Below are 24,583 nucleotides of genomic sequence, written 5' to 3' on the forward strand. Positions count from 1 at the left end.
GCCTCCAACAAGATAAACTTAATAGAAGGATTATTTATCATTTCATAAGCGTATAAGTGTGTTATATTCTTAAGTAGACAGTTTATTGAAATATATATAGAAACAAATGTTAACATTGGTTAACATCGGTTTTAGAGTACCAATGTTTAGGTCTAAATTATGCTTTCTAACCAATGTTGAAAAACATCATTAAACTGATGTTTTCTTTCGATGTCCCATCCCTACTCATTACCGCCCTCCAGTGGCCGCAGCTTAACCCTAACTCCCTTTTTTTAAGTGCCTAACCCTCCATACCCATTGACATAGCATGTTTCAAACATTTTAAAGGGGTGTGACCATGTCACCTATATTTCAACTTGCTCCTCTATAACTCTTGAGTCGTGGCCCTAGCTCTCATCACAAGAATGCCTGTTATAATATAATATAACCTGCACTTGTTACATGCTGTGTTCGAAAAATGACAGGAGCTGATTGGTGCGCAGTTTACCTCTCTCCACTTTTTCACTCTACAAGCTTTTCCTGGATTATGTAGCACTCAGCCCAATTGATATCTAGGCAGTTATTTCATATAGTGCTAAGGTCTTCAGTCTTCGCACCTTTGTTCCATCACTTCCTGATTGTTCCCGGGGGTTGATTAAATTACTTCACTCTATGTAGCTTCTGTACCATCAAGTGAATCCATCATCCTGTTCTGACAGGTCAGTGCTGTAACAGTACAAGACTGTGTTATTGTGGTCTCCAATATCATCCATCTGTTCCTCCTAATAAGTCCTTACTGCTCAAGGTTAAGTCCTGAGGTCATTCTAGTATCGGTTATGTGAGAATGGCAACTGCTATAGATGAGACTGTTCTAACGGCTTTTCAAAGGTAACTGATTAGAACAATTGGGTCTCATCATCAAAATTGGGTTCTAAGAATAATCACATTAAACAATGGTGCATTATACTTGCTTCTCTGTAATGAATAATGAGAAATTCAATGTCTGAAATATTGATATTATGGGTGACATTCTATGGGATGCGATTTTCGTTTTTTGGCGTTAATTAGACCACAAAATGACGATATCGCATTTTTCCATTAAATCGCCAATTTAATGGGATGCGCTAAGGGACTGAAATCGCATCTTATGTGCGTTAAGGTATGCTGAGTAAAAGTGCGAGATTAATTCGCATTTTTATCGCAGCCAGATGTTTTCGTACACAAAAGTATACAAATCGCTTATTTAATGCAATGCGCATTTGCACATCGCACTTTTTAGGTGCCTAATTATCGCACTTATTTCAGACCAGGGTCTGTTTGGCTAATTAGCCAGAACCCTGCACAGATCGCAATGTTACAAAGGGTTACAATTAAAAAAAAACGAGCGCGGGGTCCCCCGCCCGAGTATAACCAGCCCCGGGCTCACTGAGCCGGTGCTGGTGACATAAAATCAGGGTCCCCGACAAATAGGGGTCCCCTTGATTTCATGAAGACGCAGAGGAAGTAACATCTCTGCTCTAGATGCGCAGAGATGTTACTTCCTCGGCGTCTGTATTCAGAATGATTTCAGGCCAATCAGGAGCCGACTTTCTCGGCTCCTGATTGGCCAGAAATCATTCTGTGTCGAGACGCCGAGGAGGAAACATCTCTGCGCCTGTCAAAGTCCTGCGAGCCGGGTACCAGATGGAAGCAGCGCTGTCACCGGAGAGGATGGCGAGGTCGTCGCCGGGGACCAGGTGAGTTGGATTTCCTTCCTTAGGTACCCCTGGGGACTACCTCGGATCCCGGACCCCGGATTCTGCAGCCCAGGAGCCCCGGAACCCCAGGACCAGCCCCGGAACCATGACCAAGACCCCGGAACCGGACTCTTCTGCCCTGGAGCCCCGGAGCCCGGACCCAGGATCCAGGGACCGACCTACGGGCTCAAGGTAGGTAAGTATCAGTGTGTGTGTGTTTTGTGTGTATTAAACTTTTATTTTACAGTGTGTCAGTGTGTTTTTGTTAACTATTTTTTGTACTGCAGAACAAGTGCCAGCGGGCCCTTTAATGCCCCGCATGCTGGGACTTGTGGTTCTCCAAGTCCCAGCATGCGGGGTAGGCTTGCTGGGACTCATAGTTCGCCAGTACAAAACAATAGTTTTTATTATTTTTTTTACACAAGCCATCAGCCCGATGCCCACCGCCCAGGGGCATCGGGGACAGCCCCGGACTATCAGCATGGGCTGGTAAGTCCTGGAAGGGGGGGACCCCTTCATTTGGGGGGGGGTCCCCAGGACCCCTGCCCATGCTGACCAGCCAGGGGGTTAATGCTTTGGCCGCGGGAGCTTATATAATAAGTTTCCCCCGGCTGTGGCATTACCCTGCTGGCTGGTTGTGTCCGGTGCTGGTTCTTAAAATACGGGGGACCCCTAGTCATTTTGTCCCCCGTATTTTGGGAACCAGCGCCGGACCTTGAGCCTGGTGCTGGTTTCATGAAATCCCTATTTGTCGGGGACCCTGATTTTATGTCACCAGCACCGGCTCAGTGAGCCCGGGGCTGGTTATGCTCGGGCGGGGGACCCCGCGCTCGTTTTTTTTTTTTTTAGTTTGCGCTGTCCTGCAAACGTGCGATTTTCAGACATGAAAATCGCACATTTTCAGGACTAAAGACAGCGCACCACTTCGCCGCAAATCGCCCCTCTTCGCACTTTTCAGCCTCCAATGCGCATCACATTAAATATGCGAATTTTTACTGAAAAGTGCGATTTGAAAAAGGGCGATTTGCGGCGATGTGGTGCGCGAAAAAAACATGCGCATTTAGCGCAAAGCATAGAATGTCACCCTATGTGTCATGATAAGGCCCAATGGTTGGCAGATCCGGTTAGTCATATAAAATGTAAAATAATAAAAATTATTGGAGAGCAGTCCCATGTTTTGATGGTAACATCCATATCACCATGGATGACATCCTTTCCCTTAGTCCAGGGGTTCCCAATCTTTTTCTAATCACGGCACCCTAGAGTATCAGAATTTTTCCATGGCACCCCTAGGCCCCAAAAAATATATGTCAAATGAAGTAGATTGTGTTTATATGGGTTTCTTAGGTTCAGTTATGTGGTAAAGGGCAGGATTTGGTTCTGATTGTACACATTTTATGATTGGCAGCCGCCAGCACTGGTTTTGTCCAGAAATAATTGATCATAAATAATTTGAATTGGTCCTGGACGACCAACCCGAGGCACCCCTGCAAGTGTCCCAGGGCACCCCAGGGAGCCGCGGCACACAGTTTGGGAACCACTGCCTTAGTCCATTATGGAGACTGGCTCTTTTTCTCCATTATGTTTTATAAATAAAATAATAATAATAATAATAATAATAATAATAATAATGACACATGTTTTTGATCCCGTTAGCACTGGTCGATTACCTAAGCTTATTGGATAAATGTTCAGTTCTTCATATATTATTATTACCAGGTATTTATAGCACACACACATACTCTGCAGTGCTTTATATAGAATATTTGTCCATTCACATCAGTCTCTGCCCCAATGGAGCTTAAAATCTATATTCCTTACTACATGAACACACATCCCCTCTAGAGTTAATTTTGTTGGAGCCAAGTAACCTACCAGCAGTGTTCCCTCTAAGCTGTGCGCGCGTGCGCGCGCACACAACTCGACGAGCATGCGCACAGACATTACAACAGAGCGCACAAAGCAGCAGTGGTCCCTTTTTGCAGTTGTGGACTCAATTAATGTGTTTTTCACCCATTAACTACATTGTGTGCTGTGTTTTGAATGTTTAAATGTTTAATATAATTTTGAAGTAAAGTTAACACAAATGCTGAACGTCATTTTCCAGTTATATATAAGTGACGCACAAAATGTTTAATTTCCTTCCAAAGTTGCACAGCCAAAATCTTTTGCCGCACACAGCCTTCCTAAAATTAGAGGGAACATTGCCTACCAGTACATTTTTGGATTGAGGGAGGAAACTGAAGTACCTGGAGGAAACCCACTCAAGCACGGGGAGAATATACAACCTAGGTTGGACTCTAACCCATGACGTCAGTGCTGTGAGGCGGTAATGCTAACCATTACACCATCCGTACTGTCATCATAAAGGATAATTTTGCACTCAATTTTACCCTGTCATTTTCTTCTACAAACCCTTCACTAAGTATACATGGAACCGTACCTCCTTTTGGTAGAGTATTTGTGAAGGGGGAGTCTCAGCACTACTAGTCGATAGCTCAATAAAATAAGCTCATTCAATAAAATAAGCTCATTCAATGTAGAAACTATCACGACAGCTAACCCCATTCAACTCCCTTAAGTCTCTGTTGGAAAATGACTTGAAATATATACTATTATAATATGTAGGTATTCACTCTACCAGATATAACCAGGGGAGTAGATATTCTCACAATCTCCCAGTTATAATATAATAACATTGTTATGTAAATAAACAAAAATATACAAGAAACTATACAGTTTTAGTTTGCAAATGACATTTCATGAGAATCGGCAGCAACTGTGTTATCTATGACAAAAAGAAGAGAAGGTAGAAAGTAGCGCTAATGACAAGATAATTTTTTAATTACTTAATTAATTAATTAGCCTAATTGACCCAGCTGCTAACTCAGTGGTTCCCAAACTGTGCGCCGTGGCTCCCTGGGGTGCCTTGGGACACATGCAGGGGTGCCCTAGGTTTGTGGTCCAGGACTAACTCAAATTATTAATGGTTAATTATTTATGAGCAAAATCAGTGCTGGTGGCTGCCATTAATAAAATGTGTACAAACAGAAGCAAATCCTGTCCTTTACCACATACCTGATCTTAAGAATCGCATATAAACCCAATCTAATTAAAATAAGTTTGGCCTAGGGGTGCCGTGAAAAAAATGATTTTACTCTAGGGTGCCGTGATTAAAAAAAGATTGGGAACCCCTGTGCTAACTAGTAGGGGATACCACTCCCTAAGGAAAAGACAAGACTAAGGACAAGAAAGAAAGCGCTCGGGTTCTCAGGCAAAGACAGTAGCTAGTTTAACCAATCAAAAACATGCAATATTTATAAAAAACATTAATACCACTTTCACACTGCCTAAACGTTTTAAATAATGGTGTTTTAAAACGGTATTTAAAACGGGTCTGAGCCTTGACATTGCACTAGATTACCGTTTTAAATACCATATAAATACCATTCACATCAGTGAACCCGTTTTAATCCCCTGAACACATTTCAAGGCAGAATGCAGGGGATAGCCTATCACAGGTTTGTAATCTGTTGCTTTTACTAAATACCGTTTCAGAGCCATTCTCACTGCATAAAAACGTCTCTGAAACGTGCAGGACTCTGCTTTTTAAACGTGTTGAAATACCGGTTATCTGTAACCGGTAAATCAACTCTGGCACTTTCCCACTGCAGCCTTAAACGTGTTGAAATGTGAAAAAAACCGGCAATATACCGTTTTAAAAGTGCGGTGTGAAAGGGGTATTATAGACCATTAAAAAACAATATATCAGTATACATATATTACTGTATATGTATACTGATGTATTGTTTTTTAATTGTCTATTAATGTTTTTTTATGTTTATAAATATTGCATGTTTTTGATTAGTTAAACTGGATACTGTCTTTGCCTGAGAACCCGAGCGCTTACTTTCTTGTCCTTAGACTGTGTTATCTGCAGACTAGAAAAATGATGTGTAAAGTATGAAGAAGTCAGGCATTTAAATATATTTTTTTCTTATAAAAAGCACATTTTAAATGGAATGGTTGGTTACATTTAATTGGACGCAATATATTTGGAAAAATCACATTTGGATGATACAATAACAACCCGTCTGGATTAGGGTTATGTACTGGACCTTGTTTTGTTGAAGAGTTTATTTATGGGTAATGTGCTGCACATTGTATATAACCAACAGCAGAACAGCCGGCTGTGCTCAGGCTAATGCACCCATGTGACTCCGAACATGATAAATAAACGTGGCTTTGTTTGTGCAGATCTGTCACGGAGAACTATTTTATCTCGGCCCGATGTGGCTACTAAAAATCTGATTTTTTTTTTGTCATTTTATGCATGCGCAGCCTAAAATAATGGCTTCCATAAAATAAGATTGTGGAAAGAAAATAGAAATGTAAAAGATAAACTTGAGACAAATCTTTAGGATTTATGACCAAGGAACGAGAAAAGCGAAAGTAGATAGTAATAAAGGAAATTTATTTTGCCTCTGGTTTCATATTTAATGCAGAAACAAACAATGTACAATTTGAAAACGGAAGATTATAGTTGTGTTATATAGCATGGATTTTCCCTCATGTAAATGCTGCATCTATTATATATATCGAAAAAATGTATACATATTTATTGAAAAAAAATTGTTATATATATTTTTGTCATTTTCTTCCATGTCATTCTAGGCTTTACAAGCCCATTTTCTACATTTTGATTCAAAAGAATAAGAATATGGTTGTTCCACTTGGGTACGGTGAGTGCTAAGAACCCCACCCTCCTGCATCCAAACCATAACTCTCCCCCTAGAGCATAACCATAACCCCACCCTCCTGCAGCCAAACCATAACTCTTCTCCTGTAACATAACCATAACCTCCCCTCCTGCAGCCAAACACTAACTCTCCCTCTAGAGCAGGGCTGGGCAACACTCCCTCCAGATGTTAATGAACTACACGTCCCAGGATGCTTTGCATTAGTTTTGCTATGTGGCCATGCTGAAACTGATGCAAGGCATGCTGGTATGTGTAGTTCATCAACATCTGGAGGGCCGGTGTTGCCCAGCCCTGCTCTAGAGCATAACCATAACCTCCCCTCCTGCAGCTGAACCTTAAGTCTCCTCCTAGAGCATAACCCTAACCTCCCCTCCTGCAGCTGAACCTTAACTCTCCCCTGCCTAGAGCATAACCCTAACTTCCCCTCCTGCAGCCAAATCCTAACTCTCCCCCTAGAGCATAACCCTAACTTCCCCTCCTGCAGCCAAACCCTAACTCTCCCCCTAGAGCATAACCATAACTTCCCCTCCTGCAGCCAAACCCTAACTCTCCCCCTCGAGCATAACCATAACTTCCCCTCCTGCAGCCAAACCATAACTCTCCCCCTCGAGCATAACCATAACCTCCCTCCTGCAACCAAACCCTAGCTCTCCCCCTTGAGCATAACCATAAGTTCCCCTCCTGCAGCCAAATCCTAACTCTCCCCCTAGAGCATAACCATAACCTCCCCTCCTGCAGCCAAACCATTACTCTCCCCCTAGAGCAGAACCATAACCTCCCCTCCTGCAGCCAAACCATAACTCTCCCCCTCGAGCATAACCCTAACCTCCCCTCCTGCAGCCAAACCATAACTCTCCCCCTAGAGCATAACCCTAACCTCCCCTCCTGCAGCTAACCCCTAGCTCTCCCCCTAGAGCATAACCATAACCTCCCCTCCTGCAGCCAAACCCTAACTCTCCCCCTCAAGCATAACCATAACCTCCCCTCCTGCAGCCAAACCCTAACTCTCCCCCTCAAGCATAACCATAACTTCCCCTCCTGCAGCCAAATCCTAACTCTCCCCCTAGAGCATAACCATAACCTCCCCTCCTGCAGCTAAACCCTAGCTCTCCCCCTAGAGCATAACCATAACCTCCCCTCCTGCAGCCAAATCCTAACTCTCCCCCTAGAGCATAACCCTAACCTCCCCTCCTGCAGCCAAGCCATAACTCTCCTGCCCAGTATCTATCCCCTCCTCCTCCTGCCCAGTATCTGAAACCCCTCTCCCTGTCCGGTGTCTTTCCCTCCTCTCCCTGCCCAGCATCTGCCCCCCTCTCCCCAGTATCTATCCCCTCCTCTCCCTGCCCAGTACCTGCCCCTTATCTCTGCCCAGTATCTTTCCCTCCTTGCCCAGCATCGCCCCCCCCCCCCCCCCCCCCGCCCAGAATCTATCCCCTCCTCTCAGGGCTGTCTTAACAAAAGTGCAAGCCCTCGGGCAAAGCAATGCTCTGGGGCCCCTTCTGACCTCACACCTGACAATGTCATCCACTTCCTACCCTCTCACCTGCACAGAGAGCCACCCGCTACAGAACTCGCTGGAGACGTTGAAGCCAGTTTCTTCAGCAATCACTTCATCTGAATCAGACCATAAACTTCCTCAAATGTTCCTCATCATACAGTATGGCGCCGAGAACAACAGGTGTTATAGAGAATCTAAGTGCATCACACAAGTGTGGCATAGGGAACAGTTACATACGTAGCATTAGCAAATGGTAAGAATGTTGTTGCCAATCAAGAAAATCTGCTAGAAATCTCCTGATCCAATATTGAAGGGGAATGGTACTGATGATAGCATCTGCATTTGATTTGATAACAAAGAGCACACTTGAGGCCTGATTCAGATATATATATATATATATATATATATATATATATATATATATATATATATATATATAGGACGAGGAGGCCGGCACTCAGGACTGGGGAAATGCCAAAAGTAACTTGCTCCGGTGCCCTCTAGCCAGAGGGTGAGCGTCCTCCAGAGATATATAGCAGGAGTAAGCGGCACTCGGAGACAGTAGTAAATGGTGAAATCCAAATAGGAATATTTATTCCATGTGCAGGAAATATGGAACAAATATTCCTATTTGGATTTCACCATTTACTACTGTCTCCGAGTGCCGCTTACTCCTGCTATATATATATATACTGTATATATATATGTGTGAATTGGTACTCTTTACCTAGCACGGCGCCCATCGCGGTCATCGCGGGCATTGAATGCACTAAAAAATCGGGTGCGACGCGACCGACGCGATGCCCGCGATTTCCCATAGGGACCAATGTTAAATTTCTCAATTGACCCGATTTTTCTGTTCAATGCCTCAATTGACACGATTTTTCCATAGGAATCAATGTTAAATGGCCCACAGAGGCCAAATAGCCACCCTGAAGTGTGAAATGGCCCCCACAATTGTTAACGCCACCCCACGATCAACGTGAACCCGAAGCGTGGCGAGCGCAGCGAGCCCCCGAGGGGCGGCGGTACGCGTCCTACGACCTTTTCATACCCCCACTATCCACGTCGGCGTGGAGTTGAGAATAGAATAGTGTGGCGAGCGCAGCGAGCCACCGAGCCCGAAGCGTGGCGAGCGGACGAGGATACCTGTGAACCCCGCGAAGGGACGCGTTTACCTGTGAAGGTATCCGCGTCCGCTCGCCACGCTTCGGGCTCGGTGGCTCGCTGCGCTCGCCACACTATTCTATTCTCAACTCCACGCCGACGTGGGTAGTGGGGGTATGAAAAGGTCGTAGGACGCGTACCGCCGCCCCGCGCGGGCTCGCTGCGCTCGCCACGCTTCGGGTTGACGTTGATCGTGGGGTGGCGTTAACAATTGTGGGGGCCATTTCACACTTTAGGGTGCCTATTTGGCCTCTGTGGGCCATTTAACATTGTTTCCTATGGAAAAATCGTGTCAATTGAGGCATTGAACAGTAAAATCGGGTCAATTGAGAAATTTAAAATTGTTCCCTATGGGAAATCGCGTGCATCGCGTCGGTCGCGTCGCACCCGATTTTTAGTGCATTCAATGGCCGCGATGCCCACGATTTTTTTACCTGCGATGCCCACGATCAAAATCGTGGGCGCCGTGCTAGGTAAAGAGTACCGACAAAACTATGGGCCTTATTCTAGTTCACTCTTTCTGACAAAATCCTTCTTAGATGGACAAAACCATGTGCACTGCAGGGTGGCTGCTGTAAAATGTGCAGAGAGAATTAGATTTGGGTGAGTCATTTTGTTTCTGTGCAGGGTAAATACTGGCTGCTTTATTTTTACACTGCAATATAGATCTCCCTTTGAAGTAAAACCCCACCCAAATCTAATTCTCTCTGCACATGTTACATCTGCCCCACCTGAAGTGCACATGGTTTTGTCCATCTAAGAAGGATTTTGTCAGAAAGAGTGAACTAGAATAAGGCCTTATGTGCACTGCAGGGAAGGCAGATGTAAGGCAGCCTTGCAAGTCAACCAGAATAAGGTCTTAAAGGTGTTGTGTTAGACCGCCTTGTGGGCTCAAGAGAGAAAGATGAATCCAGGGGCATGATTCTGGTTCACTTGTAACCAGAACATGTGCAGAGAGAGTTAGATTTGGGTGGGGTTTGTACTTCAAACATATCTTTATTGCTGTGTAAAAAGAAAGCAGTCAGTATTTACTCTACACAGAAACAAAATAACACCAAAATCTAACTCTCTCTGCACATGACACACAGACAGAGGCTAACATCTGGACACTGACACGCAGACAAACAATGACACACCGACAGACATACTGATGCTGATACACTTACCACGACAGATGATGACACAGACACACATGCTGACACATGTTCAATATTCTGACTATGGCATCCCAACTGCCATCAGAAAACCAGCACCAGAACCTTGAATAGGATCAGGATTCCAATGCTGGAATATAGACAGCCCATTTGGTGAATATGTGCGTGGGTAAGGGTCAGGCAGATACATGGGGGAGGGGTAGGTTTAGGCCAGGGTTGCCGACCCTCCCGGAATTCCCGGGAGTCTCCTGAAAATCAGGTCCCCCTCCCGGCCCCCCGGAAGGGTGGGCAACCCTCCCGGAATCTGGGGGACCCCCCTGAGCCGCGGCATGTAAATGCCGCAATCCGCGGGTCTCAGAGGAGGGGGCGGGGCTAAAATGGCACAATCGTGTCATTTTAGCCCCGCCCCCTCCATGGAGATCAGTCATTTCTCCTATTTCCCGTAATTGGGGCGGGGCTTTATGACGTCACAGTCAAGCCCCGCCCCCCGATCGGGTAAGGAAAGTCTCCTCTCCGGGCTTCTCCCGGAGAGGAGCATTTAAAAGTCGGTAACCCTGGTTTAGGCACTAGCAGGCAAGGTTAGAGTCAGGCTGCAGGGGGTGGGGGGACGGTTAAGGTTAGATTTCAGGAAGGTAAGGTTAGGGGAGAGCAAGGGAAAGGAAAGTATACACACCCAACTCTGTTGAGATTTCCCCCTTTGGGATACCAGCGCCAGTATTCTGACCGCATGTCATTCGTGTGAATTCCATTGTTCAGCTGTTCATTTTCAAACACTTAGGGCCTGTTAGCAAGGCTGCAATTTTTTAACAAAACCATATTGCACTGCAGATGGGGCAGATGTAATGTGCAGAGAGAGTGCCCGCAAGGGGCTTAGTTGCGGTCACCATGCTGTCTGGGTCCGGACAGGTCGGACCGCTGTACCAAACCCAATCAAAGACCTTGCAATCAAACTTAAAATGTACTCTACATGAATATATGGGTCCCTACTGAACAGGTGTGGTATGTTGACAGCTATTATACATCAGGTTATATGAGAATGACTGTCCCGGATTGGCCGGGAGGGTCCCGGAAATGGGGTCCCCCTCCCAGCCCCCCCGGAAAGGTAGGCAATCCTCCCAGATTCTGCCTCACCCACCTCATCACCCCAGCAGCTGCCTGGCCGCCTCATTGAATTACCACGATTTGCGTGGGGGTGGGGCCAAATATGCAAATAGTGCCATTTAGCCCCTCCTTGAGGCCCCGCAAATCGAGGGGATTTCCAGTGCTGGGGGTGGGGCTTGATTATGTCTATATCAGGCCCCGCCCCCAGACGTGATGCTGACAGTCTCCTCTCCGGGAGAAGGAGAGTTTAAAAGTAGGCAAGCATGGAATGACAACAGGGTTGAAATGTCAGCTTGCAGCATGTTGACAGTTACCATGCTGACATTCATCATGTTTACACAGGTCGACAGAATAGCATGCTGACATAAGATACTTGGTCTCAGCAGCTCCAGTGCAGTGCCTGGGTTCCGGCAGTCATGTGACATTACTTCCGGCAGGGCAATGGTTTGGGTAAGTGTTCTTTGCCTATCCCTAACAACCACCCCCCCCCCCCGCACTCCATGTTCCTATACCTAACCCCCCCCCCCCACACACACACACACACACACACAGCTAAACATAACCCCCCCTGATGCTTAACCCTAATACTACACGCAGCGCTGATTCTAACTGTTTTAGATTTCTGTTTGCATATATCAGAGGGTTCTATCTGCATTTGGGCCAGGTATGGGTAAAAACTGGACCAGACAAGACCCCGGAACACTGGATCGGACATCAAACTCTGCATTCAGGAGCTTGTAGTGTGCGGTGCGGGGGTTGTCCTGTCCGGATAAGGTCATTGGGTCTACAGCAAGTTGGTCGACAAGCGTTGGGTCGACATGGGGATAGGTCACAATGGTTCTAAGTCAACATGGGTAAAAGTCGACATGGTTCTAGGTCAACATGGCTTTAGGTCGACAGGTCATTAGGTAGATACAAGCATTAGGGCGACAGGGTCTAGGTCGACATGAGTTTTTGACTGTTTTTTGAGCTGACATGTGCCGGCAGGCGGTATTTCATGCCCTACCATCCACTTGGGCACGGCAGGGGAATAAAATAGTGTGTCGAGTGCAGCGAGCCACCTTGCCCGAAGCATTGCGAGCGATGCGAGGGGATGTGGTGCACTGGAAACTGTGTCCATGTCGCGTGTCGACATTCGGGTGAAAAAACAGGGAAAACTACATTTCGACCTTTTGACTGTCGACCTAATGTTTGTGTCGACCTACTGACCTGTCGACATAAACCCATGTCGACCTAGAACCATGTCGACCTTTCCCCATGTCGACAAAACTTGCTGTAGACCCAGCGATCCCAACCCGTCCTGCCCAGGGGTGTCCTGTCCGGGGGGGCTGCCTGTGACAGCTGTCACCAGGGAGGGGAGGAGGGAGAGAGTAAAGCCTGGTATGGTCCGGACATGTAGCAAAAACCAGAACAGTCCGGACCACACAGGGAGGCTGTAATATCCCCTTTCCCATGTCCCCGGTGAAAGCTATCACAGGAATCCCCGCGGACAAGACACCCCCGGACGGAACACCCCTCGGACACTACAAAGCTCCAGAATGCAGAGTTTGATGTCCGGTCGGCGTTCCGGGTCCGGTTTTTACTTAGTCCCATTTGGACCTGTATATCAATGGATAATGTCACATAACAGCATACACTTAATGCATTACTACAATATGATGAAAAGCACATACAGTATGTAACTTCAGTTCCCAGGAATCTCCCCCTCACAGCAGAAATGTCTATAATATAATAATGCCCACGATCCCCGGTGGGATTTCTCCTTTTCATCGCCATGCGTTTTCTTCCTGACCGCCTGCAGCTGCTTGATCCATAAATACTCTCTCAATGGACTCTGGTGTCACTTGGGATATGAAAAGTCTAAAATGTAATACCTGCAGATTGTAATATATTTCAGTGCTACGTCCCTAGAATTCCAGCTTCTGACAGCCACTAGGTAAGGTTATGAATAAGGGTATATGTCCAAGGAAGGGGGGAGGACAATGGAAAAGAAGAGCAAGAAGAAGGTTAGAGTGGGGTTATCTTATAAAAGGGAAGACAACGTCAGAACATAAATATACAGAACTACATACAGTACTTAAAAAAAAAAAAAATCCAAAAAATACACAACTATATTTTTTCTTTCTTCTCTTCAAAGGTTTTGTTTATTTTATTCATTTCATGTTAAGAAATGTGTCAAAATTATGGTCCAAATTATTGGACTTAGCCTTCGCACTATATATTATTCAGACTCATTCAGGGGCGTAACTAGTTATCCGTAGGCCCCATAGCAAAAGTTTGAAAGGGCTTCCTATGTAGCAACTGATGGTGATAATTGTATGTAAAACATATTACTTAGACAGTAAAGATGGGCCCCCTTCAGCTCTGGGCCCCATAGCAGCTACACCCCTTGCACCTATGGTAGTTACGCCCTTGGACCCTGCAAATTCACAGCCTGAGCGTTTATCGAACACCCATGTGCACAGTCCGCAGTGCGTAAGCCGTCCGTGCAAACAAAGCCAGCGATGGATAACCATCACTGGCTGTTCAAAGCTGGGCGGCATTTGTAGAAGGCAGCCTGGCGTTTTCTGGGAGTGTTGTCTAAAAACGCAGATGGGCCCAGCCATGGGGATGGAGGGCCTCCATCTCCCCACGGTGATCGCAGCAACGAGAAAGTCTACACTGCGGCTGCGAACAAGAGGAAAACCATTGAATGGCGAGTGATAGAGAATGGTTTTTCCTCCTGTGTGCATGGCTGTGAATGCATTCGCAACTGTGCACAGGGGCGGGTGGCATTTACCTGATCGCTGGGGTCCGAACTTTCGCAGCCCAGCTACCAGGTCTGAACCAGGCCCTATATTTCTGTGCATTTTCTACACTGAAGATGAAAGTATTCTGCTGTTGTTTCAGGGCACATACAGGTTTGCTCTAATGAGATTGTGGCGGGACTCAATTACCTGCAAACATACTGTAAGGTGGATTACCCATGGAGGAAACATCGCCTGTGTGAGATAGCGGCAGGTGTGCCAAATTAATAGGTGACCCACTGGATATCCTGAACTCCAGAAAAGGAAATAGATTTGTGCTTCAATAATTTTTTGTTTCTTTTGTACAATGATTAGTATTTTAGTATAAATAAAATAACAGGGTGCTAAGCAGCTCCAGCTCCTTGCGCTCTGATCAGGAGTCCAACATACAGGGAAGAGGGAGTACCCCCTTAAGATATGGCCACGCCCCCTTGTTTTGCAAACACGCAGAAGTTGTTTCAAAGCCCTAGTCCGTCCCTGACTGGTACAATGTACAAAAACCTCTTTAATGGTATGGGAGTACTTTTGAAATGTAGGCACCACCTCCACCCAACCCTGGTATTTTGTATTTTTGCCTTATTGGATGATGCCGTGTCTTAGAGGACACAACATCCAATGATGTCAAAGACCAGGCCTGATATTTTTAAGAACATTGCCACTGCTGACAAATGTTTTTTAGCTATATTGCAAATTATTTGTATACTGGTGAGTTAGTTTATTATGGTGTGTGTATATATCCCTGACAATGGGAGTTTTAACCTCCCGAAACATGTTGGAATAAAGTTACCTTCTCTGCTATATTGAATCTTTGGATTCTTAGAAGGCACCACAGCATTTCACCAGTTACCTTGCTTCAATAAGTCCCGGGTTACTACAACTGGTACTTGTGTATTATCACGACGCCCGTCTGTGCAACGTAGTTGGTGTAGTCACATTTCATGCGTGTGATGCAATGCGATGCTACCTGTGTAGTTTCACGGCGCCACTGCCCACAGATCGCATCACATGCAAATCGTATGTGATGTGAAGCAAGGCGATATAGCATACCCCCCACTATCCTCTTCACCCCAAAGCGTGGCGAGCGGAGGCGGTACGCGTCCTCCCGACCTGTTCATACCCCCACTATCCACATCGGCGTGGAGTTGATTTTATAAAGTGTGGCGAGCGCAGAGAGCCACTGAGCCCGAAGTGTGGCGAGCGCAGAGAGCCACTGAGCCCAAAGTGTGGCGAGCGCAGCATGCCCCGCAAGGGGATGCGGAAAACGAGCCCGAAGCGTGCCAAGCAGACGCAGATTACTTGACGTGTATTCCACATCCCCTCGCAGGTCTCGCTGCGCTTGCCACGCTTTGGGCTCGTTTTCCGCGTCCGCTCGCCGCATTTTATAAAATCAACTCCACGCCGATGTGGATAGTGGGGGTATGAACAGGTCAGGAGGACGCGTACCGCGTACCCTCGCCACGCTTCGTGGTGACGTGAATAGTGGGGGGGTGTTAAGTAATAGTGGGGGTGTGCTAAATCGCATTGCATCACATGCAATTTGCAGGCGATGCGATCCGGGCAGTGGCACCGTGAAACTACACAAGTACCATTGCATCGCACAGCGAATACGATCACAGGTGATGCGATCCCAGCCCAGTGCCGCCGTAAAACTACACAAGTACCTGATATACCTTTTGTGAATATGACACTACGTAAAGTACTTAACAGGCACCGTGATAATACACAAGTACCCTACAACCGATTTACCCAGAGCTCCCCCGGCAGCTTACGGTACATAAGATTTGGCACTTGACATGCCACTTTTTTACTTGTATTAAATAAATTGTGATTTAATCACATGCAAGCCCAGGGCGCTGCAGGCAGGGGATGGTAAAATTGAAAAATCCTATTCAAATCACTGGGCAGCCGATGATTGGCTGAGAGAGCTCTGTCAGCCAATCAGAGGCCTCCTATTCTGACAGCAGCTGATTGGCTGAGAGAGCTCTCTCAGCCAATCAGCTGCCACCCAGTCTTTTGAATAGGATTATGAATTCTCCCCGCCTGCTGCACAATATTTTATGCGATACATCACGGGTGCTAAACTGATGGCTGCACTTAAGATTTCTCTTATGTGCAGCACGTTCGACCTCCGACTCTGATCTGAAAGGGACCGCGCATCAAAAGGCAGAATACCTCTCTCCCCCTGGGGGAGATTCTCTAAACAAGGAATGCGGTAAAAACCCCGTTATTGGGGTTTTTACCGCATTTTGGGATGCTGTAAGCATCCCCCGCGGGGTTAATGCGGCGGGGGGCATCGCCAGATTTTTCTGGCGATGCCCCCCGCCGCGTTAACCCCGCGGGGGATGCTTACAGCATCCCAAAATGCGGTAAAAACCCCAATAACGGGGCTTCTACCGCATCCCTCCGCCGCCCCGCGCCGACCCCTCGCCGCCCCGCATCGCCCCCTCCCCCCTCACCTGTGTCCGGGCAGCACAGCGCAGTGCTGCCCGGACCTGTGACCTCCTCCCTGCACTGATCCTCTTCCGGGTGCAGGGAGGAGGAGAGCCCGGCGCAGCAGCAGCAGCAGCAGCAGCAGCGCCGGGTGTGGGAGGGAGGGGGGAGCCGCCGGGACCTGCTGGGACCCGGCGACTCCCACCGCAAAGGACAGCTCTTAACGCAAGAGCTGTCCTTTGCCTTAATTATCGCATATGTTACAACATATGCGATAATTAAATATGCGATGGGCGGCGAAGGGGGGCGGAGATTCTTAGAGAATCTCCCCCCCTGTGAGATATCTCACAGTGGGGCAGATGTATTAAGCCTGGTAAAGAAATAAAGTGTAAGGAGATAATGCACCAGCCAATCAAATCCCAACTGTCATTTTTCAAAAACGGCTGATTGGCTGCTGCGTTACCTCCTTCCACTTTATCTCCACACTGCCCCATTGTGTGGTTAAAATTAGGGATGGCCATCGATGATTAGAAATCATTGATGGCTTATGGCTGATGTTGAATAGACCACCATCGATGTCAAGCTTAACTGAATAGTTTTCTTATTATTTTTTCATCAAGGGGCCGGGACACAGAGCATAGCTCCACCCCCAACACCCATGTAGCCCCACCCCCAGTATTTTGATTGGCCCACAGGCCAATCTTTCAAAGCAAATGGATGACCATCGATATGTGAAAACAGCGATGGTCATCCATTGCATACTTATACACCATCGATGGCCAGTTGCACTTTTGCCATCAATGGCAACCACCAATGGCAAAGGCATTGATGGCCATCCCTAATTAAAATATCTGATTTCAGCTTCTCAGCCAAAATGGCTGTGGGTCTGACAGCCATTTTATCTGACAATATATGGCCAGCATTATAAAGGAAACAAGATCTATTTCAAATGTCTAAAGTCATCAGAGAGACTATTTTCGTGAACTAATATTTTCAAAATTTTTTGGTAATTTCTATTTTAAAATAGCCACTGACACAATAGATTGCTTTGGATTGCGAGAATAAATGACATATTCTCTTGACTGGTGTTACAGGTTTTGAAAGTCTAACAGAGCGTAACAGGAGCAAGACATTTACATATAAAGCAGCAGAGAATTGTCAAAACCAGGAAGATTAATGCGATTTTACCAGGTCGAAAACAAAACAACTGTAGGAGAGAAGATTTTTAAAATAACATTGCCAAGATAAGAAGTCTAAAACAAAAATAAATGCTCTACCGCCACCTACAGGAGATATTCATAGTGACTGCATTGTCAATAATGCCTGGAAAAAAGGTAAGGAAATAATAACCAAAAAAGAGGTCTAATATAACATATAATTATAATACAAAAAAAAAAAAAAAACTAAATCTATTTATATATAAATGACAGTATAATAGCTATGCAAAACACAACATCTCCGAGGATTTATGAATTTATAAACTAGTACTTTAGAATATATTTATAATGCATTGTTGGAACAACTGGCAGCATCACATTGGGTACTTGTTTCCTAGCACGGCGCCCACTTTCCCTACGTACGGCACCGTAGGGAAATCGCATTGCATCACATGGGCCATTATAGCGGCAAGCGTTGTGATTTTTTTTTTTTTTTTTTAGTTAATCTATTCACTGCTCTTATGTCCCAAGGCCATCTCATCGTATGGCATCGCACCTCCCGCAAAATCGTATGCGATCGCAAGGGGCGGCGGAACGCGTCCGCCCGACCTTTTCATTCCACCACTATCCACCTCGGCGTGGAGTTGATTTTTTATAGTGTGGCGAGCGCAGCGAGCCACCGCGCCCGAATCGTGGCAAGCGGCCGCTTATTACTTTACATGGATTCCACGTGCGTTTGCCACACTATATAAAATCAACTCCACGCCGACGTGGATAGTGGCGGAATGAAAAGGTCGGGCGGACGTGTTCCGCCGCCACGCTTTAGGGTGGCGTGGATAGTGGGGGGGTCATTCAAACCTAATTGCATGTCATACAAGTGCATGTCATGCATGTCATAATTGCATGTCATGCAATTGCATATCATACAAGAAAATCGCATGCAATTTTGCAGGAGGTGCGATGCCATAAGATGAGATGGGCCTGGGGACATAAGAGCAGTGAATAAATTAACTAAAAAAATCGCATCGCATGCCACTAAAATGGCCCATGCAATGCGATGCGATTTTTTTTTACGCAGAATAGCCCTCTAAGCCAGTGTTTTTCAACCACTGTGCCATGGCACACTAGTGTGCCTTGAGCTGTTCTCAAGTGTGCCCCCAGATCTAGAGATGCCCAAACCAGTTTACAGACACCACCAGTTCAAGTGTTATTTACTGGTCTCTTTTTTCATGTAAAGGGCCAATGTATTTTATTTGTGTTAACTGTGGGGACCAGTGTGATTGTTTTTTATATGGGGGCCAATAGGTTTGTTTTTTTTCCTGTGGGGGCCAATGTGTTTTGCCCTGTGGGGATCTCATGGTGTGCCTTGGCAATTTTAAAATCTTATTTAGTGTGCCGCAAGGTAAAAAGGTTGAAAATCACAGCTCTAAGCAATTGGCGTAGTGGGCGCCGTTCTAGGAAACAAGTACCTCACAGTGTCCACCCATTGTTCATGACTGCCTGGCTTGTATTAATTGAAGTCCGTGTCTGTGGGAATTTGTTTGGACAATAAGAGGCAGATTTACTTAAGGTCAATTTTTATGGTTTTATTTTTTAACGGTGGAAAATCAATATAAATCTATGTTGTGTTGCCAGGGATAACACACACATTTACTAACAGTTAAAAATATAAAAATATATATTTCTTACTAGATCTGTATTTTATCCCCTGAAACAACATTGATGTACTGTAGGAAGATTTTCATTGAAATTTTAAATCGATGTAAAATCGACCTATAGTGAATATACCACTAAGAATTTAGAGTTTGTATATTCTCCCCATGTTTGCGTGGGTTTACTCTCGGTACTCCAGTTTCATCCCACAATCCAAAAATATACTGGAATGTCTATATGTGCGTGTACATGTGGTAGGGAATATAGATTGTAAGCTCCACTGGGGCAGGGACTGATGTGAATGTTCAAATATTCTCTGTACAGCCCTGCGGAATATGTATGCACTATATAAGAAACTGTTCATAAATAAATAACAAATATTAGGAAAGCCAATCCCGGGATTCGGGATTGAAAAATGCTCAATCCCAGGTATCCGGGAATTCCTGGGATTGGCCTCCCTAATAAAAAAAAATACATTATGTGTATGTAGGAGACAGGTGGGCACACAGGCTGCAGGACACCCGGCAGTGGTCCAGCAGCTCCAGTGTCCTGAATGCTAATAACAGCAGCAGCGTCCCGGCCACCGCACGCAGGCGGAGGAAGAGGCAGCAGGCTGGGGAGAGAGAGCGGGAGGAGAAGAGAGCCCTAACCTGGCCGCAGCTAATAGCAAGCGAGACTCCAGCGGTGACAGTGCCGCCAGAAGTAGAGAGTGGAGGCGCAGCCAGCAGACCCTGTGACGTTGCGCAGAGCCGCTGCCGGGCATCATCTGAGTGACTGCTCAGACGTTGCCCGGCAGTCTAATCCCAAAATCCCAGGATTGGAAACTCCAATTCATTGGACATGAGATTTATTATTTATAAGGGCATCAGGTTTACTGCCAGTCAAGTAATACTATACAATGGACTTCGGCGGATGAACCAAGGATAACCAAAGGGATAGAATGTTCTACTTCACTTCACCATGAGGTCTAGATATGCACCTGACCCTTTAAAAAATAGTACCGCTTCTTCAGGAACAGATAAGAAGACGATTGTTTATTTACCCGAGCACGGAGTTTTGTTTCCTACCTTAACGGTCTTTCAATCTAGTCAACTCTATTAGCGTTTTCTACACTGACAATGTCTTATAGAAGGTGGTGGTTGCAGGCACGATGGCACTAAAAGCCCAAGCATGATAACCTACATCAGGGGTGGCCAAACCTGTCCTCAAGATCTACCAACGGTGCATGTTTTCCAGGCAACCTGTGGATCTATAGTAGGAATGGAGTTGATGTTTTATAGTGTGGCGAGCGCAGCGAGCCACCGCGCCCGAATCATGGCGAGCGGCCGCTTATTACTTTACATGGATTCCACGTGCATTTGCCACACTATATAAAATCAACTCCACGCCGACGTGGATAGTGGCGGAATGAAAAGGTCGGGCGGACGTGTTCCTCCGCCACGCTTTGGGGTGGCGTGGATAGTGGGGGGGGTCATTCAAACCTAATTGCATGTCATACAAGTGCATGTCATGCATGTCATAATTGCATGTCATGCAATTGCATATCATACAAGAAAATCGCATGCGATTTTGCAGGAGGTGCGATGCCATGAGATGAGATGGGCCTGGGGACATAAGAGCAGTGAATAAATTAACTAAAAAAATCGCATCGCATGCCACTAAAATGGCCCATGCAATGCGATGCGATTTTTTTACGCAGAATAGCCCTCTAAGCCAGTGTTTTTCAACCACTGTGCCATGGCACACTAGTGTGCCTTGAGCTGTTCTCAAGTGTGCCCCCAGATCTAGAGATGCCCAAACCAGTTTACAGACACCACCAGTTCAAGTGTTATTTACTGGTCTCTTTTTTTCATGTAAAGGGCCAATGTATTTTATTTGTGTTAACTGTGGGGACCAGTGTGATTGTTTTTTATATGGGGGCCAATAGGTTTGTTTTTTTCCTGTGGGGGCCAATGTGTTTTGCCCTGTGGGGATCTCATGGTGTGCCTTGGCAATTTTAAAATCTTATTTAGTGTGCCGCAAGGTAAAAAGGTTGAAAATCACAGCTCTAAGCAATTGGCGTAGTGGGCGCCGTTCTAGGAAACAAGTACCTCACAGTGTCCACCCATTGTTCATGACTGCCTGGCTAGTATTAATTGAAGTCCGTGTCTGTGGGAATTTGTTTGGACAATAAGAGGCAGATTTACTTAAGGTCAATTTTTATGGTTTTATTTTTTAACGGTGGAAAATCAATATAAATCTATGTTGTGTTGCCAGGGATAACACACACATTTACTAACAGTTAAAAATATAAAAATATATATTTCTTACTAGATCTGTATTTTATCCCCTGAAACAACATTGATGTACTGTAGGAAGATTTTCATTGAAATTTTAAATCGATGTAAAATCGACCTATAGTGAATATACCACTAAGAATTTAGAGTTTGTATATTCTCCCCATGTTTGCGTGGGTTTACTCTCGGTACTCCAGTTTCATCCCACAATCCAAAAATATACTGGAATGTCTATATGTGCGTGTACATGTGGTAGGGAATATAGATTGTAAACTCCACTGGGGCAGGGACTGATGTGAATGTTCAAATATTCTCTGTACAGCCCTGCGGAATATGTATGCGCTATATAAGAAGCTGTTCATAAATAAATAACAAATATTAGGGAAGCCAATCCCAGGATTCGGGATAGAATAATGCTCAATCCCAGGTATCCGGGAATTCCTGGGATTGGCCTCCCTAATAAAAAAAATACATTATGTGTATGTAGGAGACGGGTGGGCACACAGGCTGCAGGACACCCGGCAGTGGTCCAGCAGCTCCAGTGTCCTGAATGCTAATAACAGCAGCAGCGTCCCAGCCACCGCACGCAGACGGAGGAAGCAGCAGCAGGCTGGGGAGAGAGAGCGGGAGGAGAAGAGAGCCCTAACCTGGCCGCAGCTAATAGCAGGCGAGCCTCCAGCGGTGACAGTGCCGCCAGAAGTAGAGAGTGGAGGCGCAGCCAGCAGACCGTGTGACGCTGCGCAGAGCCGCTGCCGGGCATCATCTGAGTGACTGCTCAGACGTTGCCGGCAGTCTAATCCCAAAATAAGGAATTTGGTACTCACCGGTAATTCCCTTTCTCCGAGGTAGCAGGGGACACTGCAGTCATCACGTGTGGGATAGTATGGTGTACTGGAGGAGTCGGCACTTTAAGAAAATTTAAGTGTGGCTGGCTCCTCCCCCCTCTATCCCCACCCAGACCTCAGTCTTAAAAAACCGTGTCCGAGAGGAAGATGATAGGGCAAGCACCCGACAGGAGGAGGACACATCCATTCATAACGAATATGGAGATTAGAATCCAACACACAACAACTGTTTTAACAGACATATGTATCAACAGACACATTCAGAAACATAAAGAACAGAAGAAGTAAAAGAACTTCTAATAAAACATTCAAAGCGCAAGTTTCATTAACTGTATGACAACCCCCCTGAAGCAGGGGATAATTGTATGATCTTTATGGCAGGAAAACTAGAGCTGGGAGGGTGTGCAGTGTCCCCTGCTACCTCGGAGAAAGGGAATTACCGGTGAGTACCAAATTCCTTATTTCTCCCTCGGATAGCAGGGGACACTGCAGTCATCACGTGTGGGAATAATACCCAAGCACTACTCCCGGGTGGGAGAGCACTGGGATTCCTGCAACACTGCCCTTCCAAACGAAGCCTCAGAGGAGGCGAAGGTGTCAAACTTGTAAAACCTTGCGAATGTATTTGTACCTGCCCAGGTAGCCGCCCTACAAACCTGAGCCAAGGAGACTCCCCTAGCTAGGGCCCAGGACGTACTGACTGACCTTGTGGAGTGCGCAGAAATGCCAGACGGAACCTGTCTGTGAGCCTGCACATAAGCTTCCTTAATGGTTAGGCACAGCCAACGGGCCAGCGTCTGTTTGGAAGCTGGCCACCCTCTTTTTTCCGCTCCATACAGGACGAAAAGATTATCTGATTTTCTCAGAGCAGCTGTACGTTTGAGATAAATCCGAAGAGCACGGACTACGTCTAGCAATTTTGATTCTCCTGAAAGAACTGGAATCACTATAGGTTCGTTCACGTGAAAGGACGACACCACTTTCGGCACAAAATCCTTGCATGTCCTCAATTCAGCTCTATCTTTGTGAAAGATCAGGAAAGGTTCCCGACACGATAGCGCCCCCAACTCTGACACCCGACGTGCAGAGGCTAAAGCTAACAACATGACCGTCTTCCATGTTAGATATTTTTGGTCAACCGAGATAAGGGGTTCAAAAAGGTCTGACTTGAGGAAACTCAAAACCAGCGGTAGTTCCCAGGGTTCCGTTGGAGAAACAAAAGGGGGTTGTATCCTAAGCACCCCTTTTAGAAAGGTTTGCACCTCGGGAATGAGGGCTAATCTGCGGTGGAAAAAGATGGAAAGTGCAGAAATTTGCACCTTTAAGGAGCCCAGCCGCAGGCCAGAGTTCAAACCTACTTGTAGGAACTGTAGCAGTCTGGATAGACTAAAGACCGCTCTGGGAAAGTTCTTGGACTCACACCATCTGACATAGGATTTCCATATCCTATGGTAGTGGGCCGATGTAACCCCTTTTCTGGCTTTAAGCATGGTCGGTATTACAGATGATGGAATACCCCTTCGTTTTAGCAGGTCGGCCTCAACAGCCAGGCCGTCAAATGTAGATGCTTTAAGCCTTGGTAAGCGAATGGTCCCTGTTGAAGCAGATCTGGTCGCATTGGGAGACGCCAAGGGTCGTCTATCAGCAGTAGTTTTAGGTCGGAGTACCACGACCTTCTCGGCCAGTCTGGTGCCACCAATATGACCGTTGTGGCTTCCCTCTTTATCTTCTTGAGGACTCTTGGAAGAAGAGGGAAGGGAGGAAAGATGTAGACTAGCCTGTACTGCCACGGAATGGACAATGCGTCCACCGCCAGCGCCGCTGGATCCAGTGACCTGGCACAATAGAGAGGTAGCTGATGGTTCAGTCTGGAAGCCATCAGGTCTACCTGAGGGGTCCCCCACCTGAGGGCGATCTGATTGAACACCTCCGGGTGGAGGGCCCACTCCCCTGGGTGGAAATCCTGGCGGCTGAGATAATCCGCCTGCCAGTTCTCCACCCCTGGTATGAAAACTGCCGAGAAGTCCGTTGCATGAGCCTC

This window comes from Crinia signifera, chromosome 5, assembly GCF_055691185.1.
Source record: "Crinia signifera chromosome 5, ASM5569118v1, whole genome shotgun sequence".
NCBI lineage: Eukaryota > Metazoa > Chordata > Amphibia > Anura > Myobatrachidae > Crinia > Crinia signifera.